The 25,037-nt window shown below is 45.2% G+C and overlaps 1 pseudogene; it reads right to left on the bottom strand.

Moving 5' to 3' along the window:
• Window positions 1-258: 258 nt before the first annotated feature.
• LOC118623826 lies at window positions 259-13,033 on the bottom strand (annotated as a pseudogene).
• Window positions 13,034-25,037: the final 12,004 nt, after the last annotated feature.

The raw sequence follows: 25,037 nt of genomic DNA, 5'->3' as shown, positions 1-25,037 counted from the left end.
GAAAAGCTGCTACACACATTTGCACGGAGAGACCAGAAAGAGGCCTAGTTAGCCAAACATCCTAGCTGGACCAGGCCTTGTACACACACAGAGGAGACACATGGGCAGCTGGTGAAAAGTAAAATCCAGAGAAGATTTGCAAATGATCTGAATTTTGAGGGTGTTCCCCAACCCCCATACAGATCTCTCAGCAAAAGACGGAATTCTTGCTGTTTTAGGATGTTTGAGCACAATCTCTGATTAATCAATGGTGGACTACTAAGTGACACTGACAACAGAGATGACCCCTAGGAAGCCAGAACTAAAAAAAAAAACAAGAACAGAGTGAAACTGACAAGAGACATCAGTAGCTGCACACTGCAAGGGGGAAAGACTCCTAGAAATCAGTCTAGGCAAATCACTAAACCAACAAACAAAAACACAGTGATAAAGACTAACTGAAACTTTAAATAAACATAATCAGTGAGGAGGATCTATGGGAGAATCTAGGGTTTATGGAAGTTCTCATATACTACATAAGAATCCTACATGCGAGAACACTCCAGGGAGAACTCTGTTTACAGTGAAGCACTATGGTTCTAACTTCCCCCTTCCTTAACTTTCTTTTCCCTTCTATAAATACTTTTCCTATTGGCACACAGGCCAGACTGTGCACGTGGCTTGCCATGTTGGTATGCACTGGGTTGCAACTCTTTCTTTTTCTCAAATCTTTTTTGATGATGAAACATGGAACTGATATTCTTTTCCAGTTGACAACAGCTTCTGAAGGAGGCTGGGAATGGAATCTGAATTTAGAATTGCTATAATACAGGATTTGGCAAAAGTAGGTTTACAGTCATTCATAGATTTCTATGATCAACTGTAAACCTATTTTTGCCATACCCTGTATATTATCTGAAATATCTAGTTTTCAACAGAAATATTACAACTTTTTGGACACTAAGAAATCAGTGAATAGAAACTATCTGAAGAGTTTCCGATGTTAAATTCACAGGCAAAAACTTCAAAGCTGTTATAACTATGTTCAAATAACTGAAGGAAATTATGTTTAAAGAATTAAAGGAGCCCTGGCTGGTTTGGCTCAGCAGTCAGAGCATCAGTCTGTGGACTGAAGGGTTTTGGGTTTAATTCCTGGTGAAGGGCATATGCCTGGGTTGCAGGTTTGATCCCTAGCCCTGGTTGTGCTCATGTGGGAGGCAACCAATTGATGTGTCTCTCTCATATCAATGTTTCTCTCTTTCTCTCCCTCCCTCTCTCCCTTCCACTCTATCCAAAAATCAATGGAAAATTTCCTTGAGTGAGGATTAACCAAACAAACAAACAAAAAAAGAATTAAAGGAAAGTATGATGACAATGACTCATTAAAAGAGAATATTAATTTAGAGCCAGAATTTAGACACAAAAAACAAAAACGAGTGGAAAATCTGTAGTAAAAAGTTAAATAACTCTAACTGGAAAATGAAAACTTCAACAGAAAATCTGAGATGATAGAAGAAGAAATCAGTGAACTTGAAGATAAATCAATAGAAATTATCCAATCTGAAAAACATAAAAAATAAAGAAAATTGGACAGAGCCTCAGAGACCTATGGGACACCATCAAGTGTAACAATATTCACATAACAATATTCACAAAAAGAGAGAAGAGAGAGAAGGGGGCAAAAAATTTGTTAGAAGAAATGATGGCTAAAAAAAATCTCTAAATTTGATGAAAAACAATCTATCTACCCAAGAGGCTTAATGAACATTATTATGGTGTAGAAGCTTTATTCAGAGCTAAACTATGTAATAAATTATAATTACTTTTATTTCTGCAAAACTTTTAGTTTGCCTAGTGTTAATAATTTTCTTTTTTTCATTTGCCTAGAAAATTTTTTTACTTATTATTAATTCAACCCCAAACTCTGCACCCCTTGTTAAATCTGTTCTTAAGATGTTCAGTTACCTTAATGGTTTACAAATTTTATCTTCCTGGGAAACTTTCTTCTAGAGTCTCTGCCCTGCTCCAATAAGGAAGGGCTGCTCTCCAGGCCTGGTGTATATAACTGTCTTTCTGGGGGCTCTCTCTCTCTCTTTAAATTATTATTTTTGTTTTTCAATTACAGCTGACATACAATATTATATTGGTTTCAGGTGTACACCCCAGTGATTAGACATTATAAAACTTACTAATTTCATACCCATCTGACACCCCACATAGTTATTAGAATATTATTGACTATATTCCCTATGCTGTACTTTACTTCCCCATGACTATTTTATAACTACTAATTTGTACTTTTAAATCCCTTCATCTGGTGTGGCTGGTATGGCTCAGTGGTTGAGCGTCGACCCATGCATCAAGAAGTTGCTGGTTTGATTCCCAGTCGGTGCACATGTCCAGGTTGTGGGCCAAATCCCCCATGGAGGACATGCAGGAGGCAGCCAGTCAATGTTCTCTCTCATTGATGTTTCCATCTCTCTCTCCCTCTCCCTTCCTCTCTCTCTAAAAATTAATAAAGAAAAATAATATAAAATAAAAGATTCCATGAAGGAATTAAGTCTTTAAAAAAAAAAATTCCTTCACCTTTTTTTCACCCATGCCCCGATCCCCCTTTCCATCTAGCAACCATCAAAATGTTCTCTGTATATATGAGTCTGTTTCTGTTCTGCTTGTTGATTTATTTTGACTTTTAGATTCAATTGTTGATAAATATGTATTTATTACCATTGTACTGTTCATATTTCTTATCTTTATTTTCTTCTCCTTAAAGAAGACCCTTTTACATTTCATGTAATACTGGTTTGATGGTAATGAACTCCTTTAGTTTTTTCTTGTCTGAGTAGCTCTTTATTTGACCTTCAGTTCTAAAGTATGGCTTTTATGGATAAAGTACTATTGGTTGTAGGTTCTGTTTTTTCATTACTTTGAATATTTCTTGCCATTCCCTTCTGGCCTGCAAAGTTTCTGTTGACAATCCTTTGGGAGCTCCTTTGTAGGTAACAAACTGCTTTTCTCTTGCTGCTTTTAAGAATCTCTCTTTGTCTTTAAACTCTGGCACTTTAATTATGATGTGTCTTGGTGTGGGCCTCTTTGGGTTCATCTTGTTTGGGACTCTCTGTGCTTCCTGGACTTGTATGCCTATTTCCTTCACCAGGTTAGAGAAGTTTCTGTCATTAATTTTGCAAATTGATTTTTAATTCCTTGCTCTCTCTTTTCTCCTTCTGGCATCCCAAATGATGCAAATATCGGTACACTTGACGTTGTTACAGAGGCTCCTTACACTATCTTCATGTTTTTGGATTATTTTTCTTTTTGCTGTTCTGATTGGGTGTTTTGGCTTCTTCATATTTCAAATCACTGGTTTGATTCTCAGCTTCCTCTACTATACTTCCCTATAAATTATTCTTCCTTTAAATTAGTGTTTCCTACATTTTGGACTGGTTCCTATGTCAGTTTTCATCCCGTTGAGTTCTTACTAAGTGCCTTATAACCATTGTTTTGAACTCTGTATTTGGTAGTTTGCTTGCCTTCATTTTATTTAGTCCTTTTTCTGGAGATGTCTCCTGTTCTTTCATTTGGGAAATGCTTTTTGGCTGCTTCACTCTGTTTGTTTCTATGTATTAGGTGGAGCTGCTACATCTCATACACTTGGCAGAGTGCCTTGTGTAGTAGGTGTCCTGTAGAGCCCAGTAGCACAACCTCCCCAGTCACCTAAGCTGGACATTCCAGGTGTGACCCTGTGTGAGATATGTACACTGTCCTTTTGTAGTTGAGCCTTGATTGCTGTTGGCATCACTGGGAGGGATTGTCTCACAGACTAATTGGCTGTGAAGACCAGCTGTGACTACAACAGAAGAGCTGCTGTGCAGGAGTTAACACTGTGGAGCAGGACTTGCTTCAGTGGAGGTTTGGTGCTCACCAAGTCCACCCCTTGAGTGTGTCACTAGTGGAGGTGGTAGAGTTGTAATCTGGCATGGTCTGAAGCTATATACTGGGTGCACTGGTTCTGAGGCCTCCCAGGAGGTGTAACGTCAGCTGCCACCTGTTTTCTGCCCTGGGCTATCTGGTATGAGTTACAGAATGAGCTGCAGATGGATGCTACTTGTGTTGGACTTGGAGGTGCTCAGGAAAGGCCAGGCTGTGAACCAAGACCAGCTGGCACTAGTGCCAAGCCTGAGGCCACTTAGCAAGAGATACACAGAGGCCAGATGCTTCTCCTTTGAAAGATTTTAGGAAAGTCCAAAGCATGAGGCCAGAGAGGCCAGTTGTGTGGAAAATCCACTGGAAATGGCTTGGATGAGCCTGCAAGTTGTGTGGGGCGGGTTTTCAGGGAATCATCATGGTGGGGCTAACAGTGTGAGCCAAGTTAATGGAGACTCAGATATGGCACTGGCCTGCAGTCTCTGTGTGTGTGTGTGTTGTGTGTGTGTGTGTGTGGGGGGGTGCTCAGCAAAGGAACAGTGTGACCTCTGCTAGCACTTTTGTCTGGCAGAAAGCTGCCCCTAGCTCTTGGCCTGATGCCAGACAACTTAGTTCCTCCCCATATGTCTCTGGTTCCTTTTAAGCTGCTGCCCAAGTGCTGGAGCTCAGAGAGAGTGAGTCCAAGTAAGTCCATGCATGGGTCCTTTAAGAGGAACTGGGACTCCAGAAGCCTCCATGTCACTCAGCCACAATCCCCACTGGCTTTTACAGCCCAAAGTTATGGGGACTCCTCTTCCCGGCACTGGATCCTTGGCCTGGGGGTATCTGGTGTGGGGCTGGGACTCCTCCCTCCTCAGGGGGCACCTCTGCAGCCAAGATATCCCTCTTGATTATAAACTGCCACCCAGTTCTGTGTCTTTGTCCCTCCTACCAGTCTCAGCGTAGTTTCTTTAGTTCCCTAGTTATAGAACCTCCATTCAGCTAGATTTCAAATGGGTCTGAATGATACTTGTTCTGAAGTTTAGTTGTATGTTTGATGTCCTGTGGGAGGATTCGAATACCATGTTTACCTATGCTGCCATCTTGACCAGAAGCCTGGGGTCTCTCTTTTTGTTACTTCCCCAAGGAGTTCCTTCCCTTTTTTCTTGTCTTCCTGTATCTCCTTATGTTCCTCTTACTTGATTTACCCTCATGTTTTGGTGGAACACATTCTCCTATAGTTGTCAAAGAAAGGTTTCATACGAAGAAAAATTCTAGAGATTAGGCATATCTGAAAATGTCTTTATTCTGCCCTCACAATTGATTGAGAACTTGGTTGGGTATAGAATTTTAGATTGGAAATATTTTTCCTTCAGAAGTTAAAATCATCATCTCATTTGCTTTTAGCTTCCAGTGTTGCTATTAAAAGTTCAAAGCCATTCTGATTCTTGATCCTTTATATGAGACTTTTGCCTTTGTCCCCAGTGTTCTAAAATTCTTATTGATGTTCCCTGATATGGGTCTTTGTGTGTGTGTGTGTGTGTGTGTGAGCACTTAGTGTGCCCTTTCAATTTATAATCTCATCTTGTAGTTCAAGAGTTAATTTCCTTTCTTTTCTCAGTTCTCTTTGTGTGTAATATCTGTTGCTTGGATATGGGATCTCCTGAACTGGGCCTTTAATTTTCCAATATTTATCTTCTATTTTTATGAACTTGACTTTTTGCTCTATTTCCTTAAAGGTTTTGTCAAATTTATCTCCCAATTCTTTTATCTAGTTTTTCCTTGGGTTATCTTATCTTTTATTTCTAAGAACTTTGCTGTTCTCTGTTCTGTTTTTAATAGTAATCTGGTCTTGGTTCATACTTAGAGTATTTCCAGTAGTTTCTCTAAGGATATCAATAATATTTTGGGAGTTTTTAGCTCCCCACACAGTTTCTACATACCCAAGTTTGGTTGATTTTTTTTTTTTCTTCTATTTCTGGTTTTGGCCTCTATCTTTTATGTTAAAGACTTTTTCTCAGCATTTGGGTTGTTTCTTGTTTGCTTATATTTGAGTAGAGACTGAGCAACTGATTAGAACCTCTTAGCATAAGGTTAAGGATTGTCAAATCTCAGTATCCTATGTTGGACTGTTTTGTTTGTGAGACCACTAATGTCAATATCTTTGTGTTTTTGTGCTGGTCAGAGTCCCTAGAAAGGTTCTTCAAATACCCTGCTGGAGGATCAAATCCTGGCCACAAGTATTCTGGCATTTCATGTCTTTGTTTTAAGTATAGTACTCTTGATTTGGGGGGGACTTGCCTCCAGTCTGGACATACTACAAATAATCAGCCTCTGGTTATTTTACTGATATTTTTCATTGCTTTATATAGACTCATATTAATTGGGTATCATTTTTCTTCTGCTTACTGGACTTATTTTAACATTCCTATAGTATGGCCTACCGGTGATAAATTATGTGAGCTTTTGTATCTCTGAAAAAAAGTCTTTATTTCAGCTTTGTTTTTGAAAGATATTTTCTATACATAAATCTATGTATAGATTTATAGTTTAAAAGATTTTTTTCTTTCAATATTTTAAATATGTTGCTCCACCATCTCACTTGCATTATTTTCCTGAGAAAACCTCTGTCATACTTATTATATTTGTATGTAATGTGACTTCTTTCTCTGGTTACTTTTAAGATTTTCTCTTTATTATTGGTTTTGAGCAATTTGATTTTAAGTGCTCTGGTGTCATTTGTTTTATGTTTCCTTTTAACATTAAAATTTTGAAAAATTTTAATTTGATAAAACCTATGATCAGAATTATCTGACATGATTAAACTTGCTGACTCTTCAATAGGAGAGACAGATCCATTGTCATCCAATTATTTCTATCTACGACTATCATGTCGTCTTTTTCTAAATCTTCACCAACAGTCAGATGAATCTTGTTTAATATCCTTGAGGTGATATTCATACTTCAGTTTTTCAAGATATTTGAAAAATCCTCTTGCCACTACTTGATTCAAAAGTTAAAAATTTTCTCCAAATAATGGTTTTCTTCCATTCTCTGATTCTAAAAATGGGAACTGAAGTCTTTTATCTTTACACTGTTTCTTATTTATTTGTGACCTAGTGTTTTTTCTTGCTTTTGGTCTTCCCCTTGGTCTTCCTATTGACTTATATTTCCTCTTTTTATGTTTCTTTCTTTTTTTTATCTTTCAGAAAAAGCTTTTAAAGTCAATGGTCTTGGTTCTAAATGAGTCACTGTATGAATTTCTTGCTTGAACACTTTCAGGTGAAGGAATAAATTTTCTAATAGGATTTATTTGCCTCCCTTTAGGTGAGTAAAAACACACTGAGTTTAAAATAAGCAGCTACTGTAAGAAAGTTATCACTTGATTTTCAGTTTTCATAGGTGAATCAGATGCTGTTATGTAGTCCAAAGAATGCATCCCTTATATGTATTCTCCAAGTCCCTCTCAAAATTGTTATTTGTCATTTTATTTGTTGTTGTTGTTCTTAGCATTGACCAAATTTCCATCCAGGTTAGCAGATGGCTTGTAACAAGTTCCAGCTCAGTATGGGCCTCAGCTGCGTACTGGCCACCGGCAGCCCAGGACTCCGAGGTTTGCATCCAGCAACATCCGGACCTCAGCACTCCAACAGGCAGCAACTGCCTACCTCTCCAACTGCGCAAAAAAAGGACTAGGCCAGCCACTCAACCCTACTACTGACTGGGCCAAAGTCTCGCAATCACGCTCCAGAAAGAGAGAGACCGTAGTATGGAGCAGTGGAGGGATGCCAGTTCGGTTGCCTGTTTCATATTTCTTGTGCTTGAGTTTCATTAGACTTTATGGATTTGTGGGTTAATTGTATTCAACAAGCTGTTGAATACAATTGTTTTTCCGAGTATTTCTTCAGAAACTCCAATTATATGCATATCAGGCCACTTAATTTGCCCTTCAACTCATTCATGCTCTGTTCAGTTTTTCCAATTTTTTTATTTCTCTCTACTTCTTTTTTTAAATGTTTTCATTGATGTTTTAGAGAGAGGAAGGGAGAGAGAGATAGAAACACTGATGTGAGCGAGATACATAGATTGGCTGCCTCCTGCATGCCCCTCTCTCCCTCACTAGGGATCAAGCCTGCAATCCAGGCATGTGCCCTGATGGGAATGACACCAGGACTTCAGTCCATGGGCCATTGCTCAAGCCACTGAGCCACACCAGCTGGGTTCTCTGGGTTTTTTCATCCTCACTCGAGGACATTTTTCCATTTTTTTCTTCAGATAGAGTGGGAGGGAGAGAGAGAGAGAAACATCATTGTGAAAGGGCCACCTCGAGTGGTCGCCACCGGCATGACCCAACCAGGGCCAGGGATAAACTGCAACCAAGGTACGTGCCCTTAGTGGGAGCTGAACCCTGGTCTCTCTGGACCGCAGGCCGACATTCCAACTGCTGAGCCAAACTGGCCAGGGCTCTCTGGGTTTTTTTAGAAAGTTTCTATTGCTATGTCTTCAAGTTTACTAACCTTTTCTTCTAAACTAACTAATCTGCCATTAATCCTATCCCTTGTGTGTATATATATATATATATATATATATATTTTTTTTTTTTCCATTTCAGGCATTGACAGTGTATCTCTAGAATTTTTATTTGAGTACTTTTTATATCTTCTGTGTCTGTACTTAACTTTTTGAATTATGGAATGCAATTATACTGACTGTTTTATATGCTTTTATATCAATTATAATATTTGCATCAAACTGCAACTTCATGTAATGTCCTTACATTATGGGTGAATTTTTAATTGATTTTCCTCCTCATTATTGGCCATAGTTTTCAGCTTCTCTATATGCCTGGTAATCTTTGATGCCAGGCATTATAAATGTTTCCTTGTTGTGTGCTAAATACATCTGTATTACTATATGTCTTCTCGAGCATTGTTCTGGGATGCAGTTAAGTTCTTGAAAACAATCTGGTCCTTTTGAGCCTTGACTTTAAGATTTGTTAAGCAGGATGATATGCATGTTTAATCTGGAGATAATTATTCCCTACCACCAGGTAACAACCTTCAGAATAATCCACTAAGTGCCTGGAGAATTATGGGGGTTTCCAGCGTGGTTGGTGGGAACAAATACTATTTCCAGACCTCTTATCTTTTGGATAGTTCTTTTCCCAACTTTATGTAGTTTCCTTACATGCATACATTGATTGATATTCCCCTGAATACATGAGGGGGATCCTCTGCAGATTTTCAGATGATTTTTTCCATGCAATTTCATCCTCTCCAGTACTTTGTTCTGTGAACTCCTGCTACTTTGGTCTCACCAGATTTTTATCTCTGTCTTCTCAACTCAAGAGTCCATAGGTCTCCACTTGGGTACTCGATACTCTCCCATGGTAGTAAGCTGGGGCAATCTCAGGACTCACCTCGTTTTCTGTGTTTTTGTTTGTTTGTTTCTTGTTTCTCAGAGATCACTGTCCTTCAATGTCCAGTAGGTACATGATGCCTATTTTTGAAAGGAAGAGTAAGAAGAATAGGGACTGCAAAGGGTAGAGAGAAAGAAGGAGTCCATGCCCTATTCCCCTTGGAGCAGAATTTCCATGAAAGGGAACTAAGGACAAAAGGGATGATCAGGAGGTCTTAGTCGGTGATGAAAAGTCTCTGGATCTCAGTTTTCTTGTCTGTGAAATGAGGAGAAGAATGCTAACTGTAGGGCTGTTATGAAGACTGCAGGAGCCCACACACCGTGGACCCTCCCTGAGTGCTGTGGTTGCTGTGGTTGTGGTCAATGATGACATAAGTCTTGAGGGGGGTTTAATGTTGATTGACACAGATGTCAGGGAAGAGTGATGGCTTTCAGTCTCCTTCGCAAGGCCAAGCCTGGGGGATGTGATTTCTTGGGAAACAATGAATGACTCTGCTGACAAAGCAATTTAAACAATAATGGATTGAATCACTTTCAGGGTCTCACCCCTCTAGAGTAACCAGAGACCAGAAACATCTGTTTGCTGGACATTTCAAAGTAATCACAATCTTAGGATCTGCCTGCTTGATGGCAAGTTGATTCTTTTTTTTTTTTTTTTATCCTCACCCGAGAACATTTTTGCATTTATCTTCAGATAGAGGGGGAAAGAGAGAGAGAGAAACATTGATGTGAGAGAGACACATCGAGTGGCTGCCACCCATACAACCCCAACCGGGCTGGGGACAAACTGCAATCAAAGTACGTGCCCTTAGCAGAAACCAAGCCCGGGCTCTACGGTCCACAGGCCAACGCTCTAACCGCTGAGCCAAACCGGCCAGGGCGACAAGTTGATTCTTTTAATGATTTTTTTCAAGACTATTTTCAGCCACACTCCTAATTCCACTGAGTCAGAGGCTGGGAGTGGAGGTAGGGCAGAAAACCCCTGCCTGAGCTCCCCTTCAATGACACCTGCCATCTCCTTGGGATAGCTGATGTCAATTATGTGGGTTTTTGCAGTGTTCCATCTGAAACACTATAGGCAGGTTGCTTTCCAACAGGAAATCATCTCTAAAGTTCTCACTGTACAACAGAGGTGGTGCATGGCCAGCAAGCTCTGAACTTCCCACGGACTTACACCAGCCTAGGGACAAAGTAGCTTCGGGCACCCTTCTCTTCTAGATGACAGCCGTTGACCTGACCTTACGGCTCCCCCAAAGAAAGTCTAGGCAGAGGAGGCTGGCACGACAGAGGACTAAGATGTGCAATGCAGAGAGAGACAGGTGCTCTTTCTCTCCACCTCATAGGCCCTGTGAACCCCAAAGCTGCATCTGTCTCAGCCCTGCTGGTTCTCAGGCCGAAGACCACTCGGGCACGCGATGGGAGCTGCTCACAGGAAGGCCTCGGCTGGAGCGGCGGGGCGTGTCGATCACCCTCACGCAAGCAGCAGCCTCCCACTGCATCCTGGGCACTTCTGTGTGGGCTCCACGCACGTCGGCTCCCAGAAGAGACACTGTGAAATGACTGTTTTACAGAAGCTCCCAAACTGTCTGAGCAACACTGAGAGAAAAACGTGTGCTTCCACCCTTTGAGCCACAAGAAGAAACTGTGTGGACTCCTTTCCTGCCCACTCTGTGAGGGAGCAGATGCAGATGCCAGCCAGGCTGCCTGGGAGAAGCGAGTCAGGGGTAGGTGCCCTCTCATGGACTTTCCTGTCCTTCCAAAGGGGGAGCTGACCCTGGATGGGTGTGTGTTCCTGACCATCTGAACAAACCATCTAAATTTTAAATTGCTTTCTAGTTGTGTGAGCTTGTTTTAAACTGTGCCCACATGTTCGGGGACTATAAGATGTTATCCTCTCCCCTCGATGGCTGTGTATACAGGCTCAGGTGACCCATGTGGCTGGGCCCGGAGCTCTGCAGTCCTGCAAATGATAATGTTAATATCCCTTTGTTCTGTTGAACATTCACTATATGTCCATTGCTGCCTTACGAGCATCACCTTACAAACATCATCTCATTTTATCAGCCAACAAATATTGGTTGAGAGTCTGTTCGTGCCAGGCACAGGCATTTAATCCTCACAATAAAACAATGAGGTAAAAATGATGTCTCCCATTTTACCAGGGACGAAACTGAGTCTTCAGGGAGGTTAACTGATTTGCACCATGTCCCATAGCCAGCAGGTGGCAGAGCTGGGATTCAAACAAAGACTGTCCCTCTCAGAAGCCAGTGCTTGTAACCACTTAGTCTCTCACGGAACCTTTGACATGGGCTGAGGATAAAGGTGACACCTGGTGGTTCCTGAGCTGGGGGTGAGCCTAGGGCAGGGAGGGGAAGACCGCCAGGCGGTCTGATCTCACTTTGACCTGGTAAACAGCTTTCAAGAACATCAGAACATTTTTATTTGTTAGCCCATAAGACTAACATTGGTTCTTCCTTGCACTTGCCAATGTCACCTGCTCTCCAGCTCTTTCAGCCAGTCACAGTGCCACCTGGTTAAGGGTATCAGGTCCTTGCGGGCCTCAGGCCCATTCATGTGCAGGGGCTACATCTCCCAGTACATGAACCACCCCAGACTAGTCCCCACCGGCATGTGGCCCCTGGCACTGGCTTGTTGGCCCTCTTACAACTGGTGAGCCCCGGGGCAAACAGGAGGAACCAAGGCCCACTGTCTGCATTCTCCTCTCTCCGCCCACCTCAGCCCGTGCAGTCTTCAGGACTGGGGTTCTGCCTTGCTTTCCTGGGTAGAGTCAGGGGGCCCTGCTGGTACTGGAGTCCTGACCCATCTGTTTTCCTGACTGCCCCTTGATTAACTAGCTTTAGTCAGGGGTTAAGTGCCCCAGCGGCTGTGGGCATCTTCGCCCAAGTCTGAAGGACCTCCTGCCGTCACCACACTCCCTCCAGCCTGGTCTTCACCTGCCTTTCTTTCCAAAGTGTTTGGAATCAGAACTTGTAGAGAGAAACTGCACAATTCATAGGGTGGAGGCAAAGAGAGATGTGGAAACTCGACGGATTCCAGGCCCGCAGGACCCGCTGAACCTGATCGATCGAGTGTGAACCTTACTTAAAAAGGGCAAATGCCAAGAGAAGATGATGGCTCAATCTACAATGGAAGGTTAGAAAAAGAAAAATGCAGAGACCGTTACTGGCAGTCTGTCTGGAAACAGGGCGGTGTGACCACGAGCTTGAGCCAGCCTTGTCCCCGTGGCAGGGTCTGTCACAGGGAAAGAGCGTGTCTGTGTTTAATACTGTTGCTGAACTCACCCAAGCAACTCCCTGTGCTCCAACTCCAAGCTCAGCACATAACCTTCTAATATTAATATTGATAACTCTGACAATCCTGCTTTCTGCATAGGCCCTGTAATACGAAGTCACGTGTTGATCTGCCCCCTGCGCCACTGTGCTCACTGTGAATTAGCAAGCGAGTACCCGAGCTTTATGCATCAGCCTCTTGTGAGCTCGGAGAAGGCGAGGCAGAACTCCCAAGTTTAATTAGCTCTGAAGAAAGCCAGTTCTGCTCCCGGACAGCAGGCGGTCAGCCCTTGGTCCCTGGCAGGCTGGCCCTGGGTGGCCAGCCCCTGGCAGGAGTTGGTCAGCTTTCCCATCTTGCCCTTGTACCACTTGCACTCGCCGCCTGAGCCCTTGCGAGACCTCCAGCGGTGGTCCAGTCCCAGTTCTCCAGACCCCTTGGCCATGGTGACTTGAGTTTGCCTGGATGTCTCAGGAGGCTTGAGACTGATGCCCAGGCCATCAGCCAGGGCAGGCGCGTCAGCTGGACCCAGACGCCGTGCTGTCTGGGCACTGGGAGCCCCCGCGGGATCTAGCGCTCACACGACCCTCTCACAGTGACCTCAGGCTTCCTCACCAGGGTGCTGCGGTGCATTTTGAAGAGTTCCTCACGGAACAGACAGTAACAACAGTACCATACATTAGTCCAGACCTTGTGTTTCCTGAGCACGTTCACGCCCTCTCATTTGAAGTCTGCCCCTCTCCCATATGGACAAGCAGGTGAGCTTGGTCAGTTTTGCTTTGCAACTGTGAACACTTGGGCTTCTAGAAGGTAGATGCCTTGCTCAAGGTCACGCTGTTTGTCAGTGCTGGAACCTGCACCTGACCCAGCCCTGCAGGGCTGCAAGCCCCAAGCTTCTCCTTGTGTCTCCGGCGGCTGCGTGTTCACCGCAGGGTGCCCAGTGTGGGCAGGTCAACCCCGGAGCTGCTGCCTCTTGGGACAGGTCTCAGACACACGTGCCGCAGAGGGTGAAACAGGACCCAGCTTCTGCCAGGGCCCAGCCCACAGCCCCAGCTGGTCGGGAGACAGGGTTTGCGTCTTTCCCATATCCTCCAGCATTCCTGTGAGCAGACTGTCTCCAAGAACGCCCCTGGGCAGAATTTGGTATTCAGGGAGGCTTCTTCCAGGCTCTCATTTACCTGGAGTGTCTGGGGCACCGTGTGGCACCCAGAACTGGCTGGAACAATGCTTCCAACAAGCGCGGTAATGATCACTGATTCCACCCAGCCCAGGGCAGAACAAAGGAGGGTGGCTTCGCACATACCAAAGCAGCTCCCCCCACCCCTAACTCACTGACATCCACAAATGCGCAGGTGGCCAACCCACTGGGCGCTCTGCTTCCAAGCACCAGCCCCTCTCTCCCTCAGACCTGCAGCCCCTCCAGCTTTTTGTAGATCCCCCACCCCTCAGCACCCCAACCCTGCCCAGCAAGAGTGCCATCCCCAAGACGTCCTTGCCAACAGGCCTGGTGTGAGAGATTTTCTCTGGCCATGTACAATAAACAGTTTTCACTGGCCTGACTTAGTGAGGGTCTCAGTGGCCCTAGAGGCGGCAGCTGTGATTATGTTTAGTTGCAGAGGAAAAAACTAAGGCTGCTGTGGTTAAGAGGCAGGGACAGAGTCCGGGTTCTGACAGCAAGGAGAGAGGGCAGAGCTTCGGAATAATGGGGGAGGGGAGGGGAGGGGAGGGAGGAAGCAGGCTCCCACTTATGGAGCATCTGACACTTGCACAGTGCCCTTATGCAGTCCCTTTGTGGCCTACCAGCCACCATGTCCTGACTAACGGCAAAGGGGCACCTGCATTGCCAGACGCATAGGCCTGGGGAGGCCCGGTGCGGGAGCCTGGGACAGAATGAGACCTGGACAGCCCTGTGGTGGTGGAAAGAGAGCAAGTGCCCACTGCTTGCTGCCCACTGGCAGGGGTCCGTACCAGACCCGTGGCCTATATTGTCCCATGTGTTCCTCGAAACAGCCCCTTCAGGTGCTATGACTTCTGTTTTGAGATAAGAAAACCAAGGCTCAGAGAACTTGCTCAGGACCATGCACACATGGCTGAGAAACACAGCTGTACCTGTCCTGAAATCTGGGATCTTCCCTGCGCTGTGGGTGAGGTGGGGGTGCAGTCGAACCTCCTACCTCCCGCTGGCTCCCACTTCAGAGCCCCTCACGGGCAGCCCAGGGGCTTGAGCCTGGTCCATTCATCACGCTGCCACAGGAGCCACGCCCTCTGCATTCAGGGCTGGTCTTCTCCAGAGAGCCCTCTGCCCGGAGGGGTGGGAGGCCTGCAGCAATCTTAGAGGGTCATCTGCATGGAAAACCAAAAAGCACACAATATGGTCCAATAACCCATTTCTTATGGAAAACGTGCTTCCCAATCCTGCTGCGCAGTGCATTTCCCCGCAGATGGGCACGTACCCCTTCCTGCCTTTCGCACACATGCACACAAATATGACTACTATAAAATGTAAAATTATGTATGTGGCCTGCATAATATTTCAACTGGGCAGCACGGGTCAGATCCCATTTATCATCCCGGCTGGTTTGGCTCAGTGGTTGGAGTGTCAGCCCACAAACCGAAGGGTCTCGGGTTTGATTCCGGTCAAGGGCACGTACCTCAATTATAGGTTCAATCCCCAGCCTGGGTCAGGGTTGTGCAGGAGACAACCAGTCAATGTGTCTCTCTCACATCGATGTTTCTGTCTCTCTTTCTCCCTCCCTTCCTTCCACTCTATCTAGAAGATCAATGGAAAAATATCCTCAGGTGAGGATCAACAACAATAATAAATGCCATTTCTCTCTCTGGCCTTGTCTTTCCCCTGGCCTCACCCTTGTGCCCAGTCCTCCCCACATCTCCCCGGCTGCAGGCTGTCTCTGCCCTGGGCCCTCCCTCAAGCAACCCCTCTGCTCACGATGCTCTTCCCCAGCATCCTCCCCATTGCTCTCACCTCGGCTCCCCTGGCAAGCTCCCCACGTCCTCCGTTGGCCCCCGCCGTGCTGTGTGGGGGCTTCCTGCCTTTCTTACATGTGTATAAGGCTCTGTGTTAGCAGAGATGGTGTCTTAATCACTCTATGTGACCTCAGTGCCAATGACTGGCAGTTAAATAAGTGAATGAACAAGGAAGCAATGTCTGTGCATCTGAACCTCCCAATGCTGGGTGCCATTCTGGTTCCCCAAGTCACCCAGCCCCTCTCTTTTCAATGAGTCCCAAGCATCTGCACCTGCAGTCTCTTGGGAGAAACACCTTCCTCTTTATGGCTCCCAGGGCTGAAGGACACCTCCCCCATGCCACCCCAGATGATGACAGTCTGGGGTGATCTGTTCTGTGATTTACCTACAGATCAGTAACATTTTAGTCCTCCCAAGGGCTGCCTCGTGTTTTCAACTTCAAGTTCCCACTTTGGGGGACTCAGCTGAAGCCGGGGCTGCACTGGAAGACATGGAAGTGGCAACATTTAGGGTTGTATTTCCAACTGCCTAAGATGAGTTCCCGGCTGCCTTGGAGGAAGCCCCCAAAGGGGAGCAGTTTTACATCCCTATTCATTCCGGAACCTTCCCAAATCCCTGATGGCCTGACTCTGGACATCCTCTGCCTGCCTGGCCCCCACCGATGCTCAGACATGGTGGCTGGCGCTCCCCGACTCGCTGTGTCAGCAGCGGCTCCCTGGCCGGCCTGTCGTGGCAACAGCACAGGGTTTTACGGCAGGCCCTAAGTGACCGGCAGGCCCTAAGTGACCGGCAGGCCCTAAGTGACCGCTGGGAAGACGCAGTCCCCAGCAGGCACAGCAGGCTGGCTCCCTCCTCACAGCTGACACCTTCAAACGGGAACTTCATCACTGTCTCCTACCATGCGACAGTCCAAAACCTGAGCTCCAGGTCTGACATTCCCTAGCGCCACGTGGATGCAATCAGCAGGTCCTCTGTCCCTGGGCTTTTTCAGGAAATGTGCCTCATTCTAACATTCCCTCTCACACAGGAGTCCCAACCAGGGGAGAAAGTCCCGATCTCTGTTCATCGGCCTAATGGAGGGAAGTTAATCTGGGCCCACATGAAGACAAAGGTCAACAGACTACAGGTACCGGAGAGAGCCAAGGAAAGCCCAAGCCCCCCAGAGTGTGGTGCATGGCTGCACCACAGTGCTTCAACGTGGCGAGGGTCATTCCTAGGTGTTTAAACCATTGTTGGTCGAACTTTCTGTCACTGGCAGCTGGGAGAAATCCTAATGCATGCAGGGCCGCCCTGCGGAGCACTGGAGAGCATTTCCTAACTTATCATTCCTTCGGCCTTCGGGGGGGACAGCTGAAGGGAGGCTGCCCCCCTCACCACAGCCCGTTCAGCCCCACAGGAGCAGAGGGACCTGCCAGAGAGCGTGGATTGGGTTTGGTGCCCTGGTATACATTTCGAGGAACAGAGTTTGGGGCCTCTCGGAGTGCCTCTGGTACTTTACGGTAAGATTCATGAGACCATGTACGGTATCTGAGTCTCTGGGAATGATGATGATGGGATCAACTACAATTGTCCTATTTACAGCCTGAACCAGACCGTCTATACACTGACAGACACATCTTGCCTCCCTAGGAGATTTATACCCTGGATTTACCTTGTGTGCCCTCACAGCATTGGTATGGGCAGAAATTACACAATAGTCACACAAACAGGACTCTCTCCCTTCAGACACCCACTTCCCCAGGGTTCCCCTGAGCGGGTGCAGGAGCCAGAGGGGATGCTGGAGATCGGCGGGACCAATGGTGGATAATTCGTTCTGACAGACCAAACCCTGCCTTGTCATCTGGGAAGAAGAGAGTGGATGGGGGCCTGAATGAATGAGCTTCCGCCTCTAGGGGCCACGCTAACCCTTCTGTGGACACATGCATGCCTCCTCCACTGGAAAATTCAGACCCAGTGCAATCCTCAGTAAGGCCAGACTTAACTCTATTTTTGAGAACTGATTTCCAATAGGTAATTTTTAAACTGTTTCAGACTGGGGAGGAAAAGGCTGGTATTTAGTCCCTAATGCTACTTACAGAATCTCAGAGTGATTGTGGAACCGTCTACCTTGCCTTATGCTTCAAGAAGAATAAGCATCACCACCACCACCCCCTGCAGACCTCCGTCCATCTCCAGCATGTTTTCAATCTACGCACTGATGACGAGGACGAATATATTCCCTGCCACACTGGTGTAGTTATATCTCTAGCCCTTATTCTTAACCCAGCACCATTTCAAAATCAATTTCTATGGAGAGAATACCTGGACATTTAAATCAATCAAAAAGGAGTAAATGAGCATTTCACATACATCTATCAAAAAGAAATGCCCCTTCTCCCTATCATTGTGGGTCTTTGTCAGTCGCCTGTCAGATGAATGTCCACGTAAGTGTTTATTAATCACTCTCGCTCTCACTGATGTGCCTGAACACTTTGCTCCTCTGCGTCTCTGACACGCACCAAGTATGTGTGGGTTTCTTCCATCCATCTCTTGAGCACAGTTGCTTACTTTGTTAAAGTTAATTTCCACTCATTTCTGGCTTTGATGGGAAGATTCCTTTATCAATTCAATTCATGTGTGTTGTCTGCAATCAAAGCAATATTGTCTGCTAATGTGAGCTACATTCAGGGCTCTTCCTCCACTTTATGCTAACACCGTCCTGGTCCTGCACTGGAGAATTTGGGGGAAGAGGCTGTCTCCCTGGTCTTCGGAGACAGGCTGTGGTGAGTGGCAGCCATGTTCCCCTCCTGGCTGACAGAAACGATCGGCCGCTCTTTCTTCCTGGGGACTATTTTGGTTGAAAAATAAGTCAGTGGAAAAAGAAGGTAATAGGAGACAATGTAATGGCAATTCAGTATTCCTGCCACTATCTGTAGGGTTAGGTCTTATTCTGGCTTTCAACACTATTTACACACCAGGTTCTTACAACAAACTCTCCTTTCTGCACCACCCTACATCTCCACAAAGTTTATCATATTCCCGACACATACTTCTGTGCATCTGTTCACACTGTCCTTTCCAGCTTCTCTTTCTTCCCCATCTCATCCATGCATTTGCACCCGTTAGCCAAGTCCTACCCTTCCTGAAGACCATGTCAAGCTCCCCTTCTTAGAGGCATTTTCTCCCTGCCCCAGGACATCAAGAGCTCTTCTTGGAATGCTTCTAGAAGTAAAACTCTCACCAAAACGGTGTGGCACGCAGCACCCTGTGCTATGCTGCGACAGCAGCCTTGAGGAGCCGATGGGGCCAGGCAGTGGAGTCAGGCAGACCCAAGTCTGAATCTGACTCAGAAACTTAGAACTGGATGGCCCTGGGCAGTCACTGGATCCGTGTGGAAATATCTCCATAAGGAAAAGGAGTGAAATATCTATCTTATAGGGCTGTTATCAGCATTCGGAATAATTTATGTAAGCCTCCTTTCGCAATTTCCAGATGATGCGGGAGCCCCATAGGCAGTCGCCATTGTGAGTACCAAACAGATGACGCATCCCTAGAGAGAAGTGTGGTGTATGTGGTGCTTTTCTGTACTGCAGAGGACGGAAAGTTAAACTTATATGGCTCAGACTCCCTTGCAGCTAAGGTTCAGGTTATTCATAGATTCCAATAATTAGATGTACTTGTTCAATATTTGGAAGCATAGGTACTGGTAGAAGACAGGAGACTCCTGGGTCAGAGACAAAGGACTTGATTATTCCCAAACAACAGTGGCCAGAATTTCAGCTTCTTCTTGTGCTAGTTCCTCAAACTCCAATTCCCATAGGTTAACATGAAGAGGCCCAGGCACACCTGTACACATAGTAGGTTAGGCTAAAAGAGGAATGCTGAACTTAACAACCCGTTTTTCATCATGGATAGTAAGCATGCCTGCTCTTCGTTCTGGAGGGAAATCCTATTTCTACCTCCAAGGCAATTTTCTTGAAAAGATAGTACAGAACAGAGTAGTCAGTACATTTGCAAGTTGTATAGACAAAAGAAACACATGGAAAATTGTCTCCAAACAATGTCATGTTCCTGCTGTCAGCTGTTGCTTCTGGCAAGGATGGCTGTGGAGTTTTGGGGTTTTCTAGAGCAACATTCCAGTGTGCAGTCACTAGCTTCATTGTATCAAAAGGTAATTGTGGAAACAGCAAATCCCTAATCCCAGATCACAGTTATGACTGTGATTTTTGAGCTCAGTGCCTGTGGCAGCCTCCTGACTCTCCTCTTCCTTAATTGTGGCAGGATAGTTTGGTGTTGTTGAACTTCCTGAAGGCCCAGCCTATAGTTTGCTTCTCCATCCCTTCCAAGGGTTAGTTCTGTAAATTCCAAATTTCTCATATTAAATTCTTCTTCCACTGTTTAAAATTGTTGGAGTGGTTTCTGTTTCCTGTAGTGACTAGTACATGTAGAGACTAAACCTCATTGTTCTCCAAAGCTTGAGTGCCTTCCCCTAGAAAGTTCAGATGATGGTAAAGATGATGATGAAAATTATGACAATTAGACAGTAAAGAGAGAAGAAAGGTGGAGCAAAGCAGGAAAAAGAAAGTAGGAAGGGGGATCATTTTTTCCTTCTTCTTTCTTCAAAAAATATCACTTATTCTCCAAAGAGAAACGTTTCTTGACTATGTCCTGCAGTTCCTGAAAGGAGAAGCATGCATCCTCATTTCTAGAACCCCAACATCACCAATTAGAGCGCTTGTTCTGCTTTGTTTCATTTACATTTTCCTCTAATTTATCTTTGACATGAGAGAGTTTCTCAGCTTTTCTCGGGGCTGGCACACCTTTGGCTGGATCATGGAGAGGCCTGATCTCAGTGAAGTGTTCAGTCACAGCTGTTCTCACACCTGCCTCCGCATCTCGAAGGGAACGGAATGTGAAGGAAACATTTATGTCTTTAGTCTACGTCATGGTCTAGGGGTTCTTCCTGGACTGTGGGTTCTGGCTGACTGAGTCGAGAGAGAGAAACATCGATGAGAGAGAACATTGATTGGCCATCTCCTGCATGCCCCTCACTGGGGATCGGGCCCACAACCTGGGCATGTGCCCTAACCAGGAATTGAACCGGTGACCTCTTTGTACATAGGCCAACACTCAACCACTGAGCCACACTGGCTGGGCTGAGGTTGGGTCTTTGGCTGAGATGGGCTCTGTGCTACATTTTTATTAATCCCTAAGCTCCTCATTGAGATTACTTTATTTAAATGTCATCACCCAGCTCTAAAATATGCTTTCAAAATAACCGTGGTGGCCATGGAATACAAAGTATTGGAGAATTTCCTGGTAAGCTATTGTCTTTGCAGTCCTGGCTGGCACACTGCCTCTTGCTTTATTTGTTTACTTTTTTAGTATAGGGCTCAACAATCAATGCTGATCATTTCTTTCATGCAGATATTTTCACAGAAGGTGCCTTTAAAAGTCTACACCCTTACACAGGCATTCATACATTCTTCTCTTTCTGCGTATCTTTTTCTGGATCACCACCAACCCCCTGCCTCCATGTGGGTGCCAAGGCACAGACTCATCTCCACTGGATGAGGCTGAGGAGGCCTCAAACCATCTCCCTGTCATGGTGATGCTCCGCCGGTTTTCTCTGATTTATGCCTTGCCTGACTCCCAACAGAGTGTCTGGATCCCTCCACCCTGTCCTGCTCCCTAATGGTGACCAGAATATTCATCCCGCCATCTTGGGAAGTAACTTCTGGAAGTGCATCTCTCGAACTGCCTTCTGACTCGTCTGCCCCTCTGCGCTGCACCCTGCTGTTCTGGAGTTCTTCTCGGGGTCTGGCACTGGAATGTGCCCTTCCTATGAAATGCAAGTGGGTGGGCTCTGGGGCTTGCATGAAGTTGCCCATAGGATATGTGCATCTAATACTAGCTAACATTTACTGAGTACTTACTACGGGACATACATGGTATTAACTGCTCCAGTCTTTGAAGTCATTTCCATTCTAAGAAGCAAGCATGATCATGCTCCATATTATGCATGTGGCACCTGAGGCTTAGAGAATTAAGCAACTGGCCCAAGATCTTAGCCAGGATATGTTCAGTGGCCCTTCTCTTAACAACTATGCTATTCTACTCAAATGAATATTTGTTCAATGGACTGGAATAGAGTAGCAGAAATTTCTGACTTTCTATTACCCATGCTTCTCTTCCTCTTAGTAATAACCCCCATTATTGTCCAAGATTTTAGCTGAGCCTCTTCCTACTTGGCCAGTTATTTCTCTATGCCTCAGTTTCCACATCTGTGAAATAAAAATAAGAATAGTACCGCCCTGGCCAGTTTGGCTCAGCGGTTAGAGCGTCGGCCTGTGGTCCGGAGAGACCCGGGTTCGGTTCCCGCTAAGGGCATGTACTTCGGTTGCAGTTTGTCCCCGGCCCTGGTTGGGTCGTGCAGGTGGCAGCCACTCGATGTGTCCCTTCACGTCGATGTTTCTCTCTCTCTCTCCCTCCCACTCTGTACAAAAAAATGGAAAAATATCCTCGGGTGAGGATAAAAAAAAAAAAAGAATAGTACCTATCGGACTTCCGGTCAAGATGGCGGCATAGGTAACTGCGGTATCGCGTCCTCCCACAACCACATCAAAGTTACAACTAAACTACAGAACAACCATCATTCAAAACCGCCTGAAATCAAGCTGAATGGAAGCCTTACAACTACGGAATTAAAGCAGCAGCCACATCGAGACTGGTAGGAGGGCGGAGGCGGACGGGCTGGTCCCACACCCACATGCGGCAGATAAAAATCAGGAGGACACCTCGGCTGGGAAGGTCCTTCCTGAGGACTGAGGGGTCCCCATCCCACACCAGGTGCCCCGCTCAGGGTTCCAGTGCCAGGAAGAGAATCCCCATAACTTCTGGCTGGAAAAACCAGCGGGATCTGAGGCTCAGGGAGGCTGAAGCGGCTGGAGCCCCAGGCAGCTCCTTAAAGGGCCCGCGCACGGACTTATCAGACTCTCTCCCTCTAAGCTCGGAGGGGAGGCAGCTCGAGGGGCACCAGAGTAATACAAGGAAGAACTGAACTGTTTGGCACTGGAGCGAGGGCTGGAGAGGGGGCTTTCTCCGGAACAGATGTGCTGTCAGAGCCTTTGTTCCTTTGGTGAGCCCTTCCCTGGGGCTGCAGACAGCCACCATATCTGGGAGTCCAGCAACTTGGCTCACACTGGTAGCCCCGCCCTGGTGACTCCGGTCTTGGATCCTGCTTCAGGTTTTTCCTAAATTCTTTCAAACGAGCAGCATCTGGTCTCAGCGAGCCCCATACCTCTCATTAAGTAATAAACTGAAACAAACACAGGGAGGCAGCCAAAATGAGGAGACAAAGAAACAGGTCCCAAAGGAAAGAACAGAACAAAACCCCAAGAAAAGAACTAAGCAAAATGGAATTAAGCAACCTAACAGATACTGAGTTCAAAATACTGCTTATAAGGATGCTCAATGAACTTAGTGAGAACCTCAGTGAACTTAGGGAGGACCTCAAGAGCATAAAAAAGGACCAGTCAGAAATCATGGATACACAGTTAGAATTGAAGAAGGCATTAACTGAAATAAAGAATAATTTACACAGCTTCAATAATAGAGTACATAAATCCAAGGAGCAAACCATCGATTTGAAATATAAGGAAGCAAAAAATGCCCAATCAGAACAGCAAAAAGAACAAAGAATCCAAAAAAACGAGGATAGTGTAAGGAGCTTCTGGGACAACTTTAAGTGTGCCAACATTCGCATCTTGGGGGTGCCAGAAGGAGAAGAGCGAGAACAAGAAATCGAAAACCTGTTTGAAACAATAATGGCAGAAAACTTTCCTAACTTGGTGAAGGAAACAGACATACAAGTCCAGGAAGCACAGAGAGTTCCAAACAAGATGAACCCCAAGAGGCCCACACCAAGACACATCATCATCAAAATGCAAAAGGTTCAAGACAAAGAGAGAATCTTAAAATCAGCAAGAGAAAGGCAGCTAGTTACCTACAAGGGAGTTCCCATAAGACTGTCAGCTGATTTCTCAAAGAAACTTTGCAGGCCAGAAGGGAGTGGCAAGAAATATTCAGAGTGATGAAAAGCAAGAACCTACAACCAAGATTACTCTATCCTGCAAAGCTTCATTTAGAATCGATGGCCATATAAAGACTTTCCCAGACAAGAAAAAGTTAAAGGAGTTCATCACCACCAAACCGTTATTATATGAAATGATGAAGGGTCTTTTTGAAGAAAAAGATAAAATATATGGACAAACAAAATGGCAAAGAATACATACCTATCAACAATGGAATCTACAAACAAAATGAACAGGTAGAACAGAAACATTCTCATAGATACAGAGAACATTTTGTTGGTTGCCAGATGGGAGGGTGGATGGGAGGGTGGTTGGGGGAATGGGTGAAAAAGGTGAAGGGATTAAGAAGTACAAATTCATTGCTAGACTGACAAACCTCAAAGGGAAAGGGGTTGGGGGTGGGTGGGAAGAAATAAACCACAGAACTTATATGCATAACTAATGGACACAGACAATAGTGTGGGAAAAGGTGGGAGGGGGGGCGGGAATAGGGAGGAGGGGGTCAATGGGGGAAAAATGTGGAACATCTGTAATACATTGTACATCCAACAATAAAAATTAAAAAAAAAAAAAAAGAATAGTACCTATTACATATATTTCTCAAGTATATGTAAGTGAAGTTCCAGTTAAGTATATTACTAATCCCAAACTGTCCCCAATAATAATATCTGACCAACAAAATACATGTATTTTGAATTTCTCACTTGTAGCTCATTTTATTGATTGTAAGGATTAAATAAGTTGATACATCTGCCTGGCACATAATATGTATTAAACTCTGGCCAATTATTTTATTTAAACTAAATACTATTCTATAAGTCTCTCTCAGCAAAGAATTGAGAAACTTCAGAAAAATTGGCACTCTTCAAACTGTCTGTCATAAAACAGAAGTATAACATATTTTAACAATAAAATGAACTACTGGTTACAAATATAAAATCTCTGTTTTATTAGTCAGATGTTATAGTTTGAAATAGTTTTTGGTTAGTAATCTACTTGACTGATTTTTAAATATTTTAGAAATTATCCTCTCACAAGCCAGTGGCCACCTAAGGAAATGTGCATAGGGGAAGCATGTTTCCATCTGTCTTCCGGAAGCAGTCACGGAGACAGACCACCGGGCCAGCTCTCCCTCTGAAGGAAGCCAGCTTGACGAAGCGACTTGGGCCTGCTAGTGCTAAGCGAGATATTACACCTATAATTACACCTATAATAGAATCGAGAAGAAGACACTGGAAAGTTGGGATGGATAATCTCAGAACCTGCCCATTAATGATGTCTGAGGTTGGGATGGGGATGAGCAGGGCATTGTCTGCACCCTAAACAGAGCCACTTGCATTATAAATGAGTGTCACTGCCGGAGTGTGGTTCTAGGAGAGAAGGGTCAGGAGA

This window comes from Molossus molossus, unplaced genomic scaffold (genome assembly GCF_014108415.1).
Source record: "Molossus molossus isolate mMolMol1 unplaced genomic scaffold, mMolMol1.p scaffold_m16_p_10, whole genome shotgun sequence".
Taxonomy (NCBI): Eukaryota; Metazoa; Chordata; class Mammalia; order Chiroptera; family Molossidae; genus Molossus; species Molossus molossus.
Note: the sequence above shows the minus strand (reverse complement) of the source record. Positions and strands in the feature narration are given on the sequence as shown.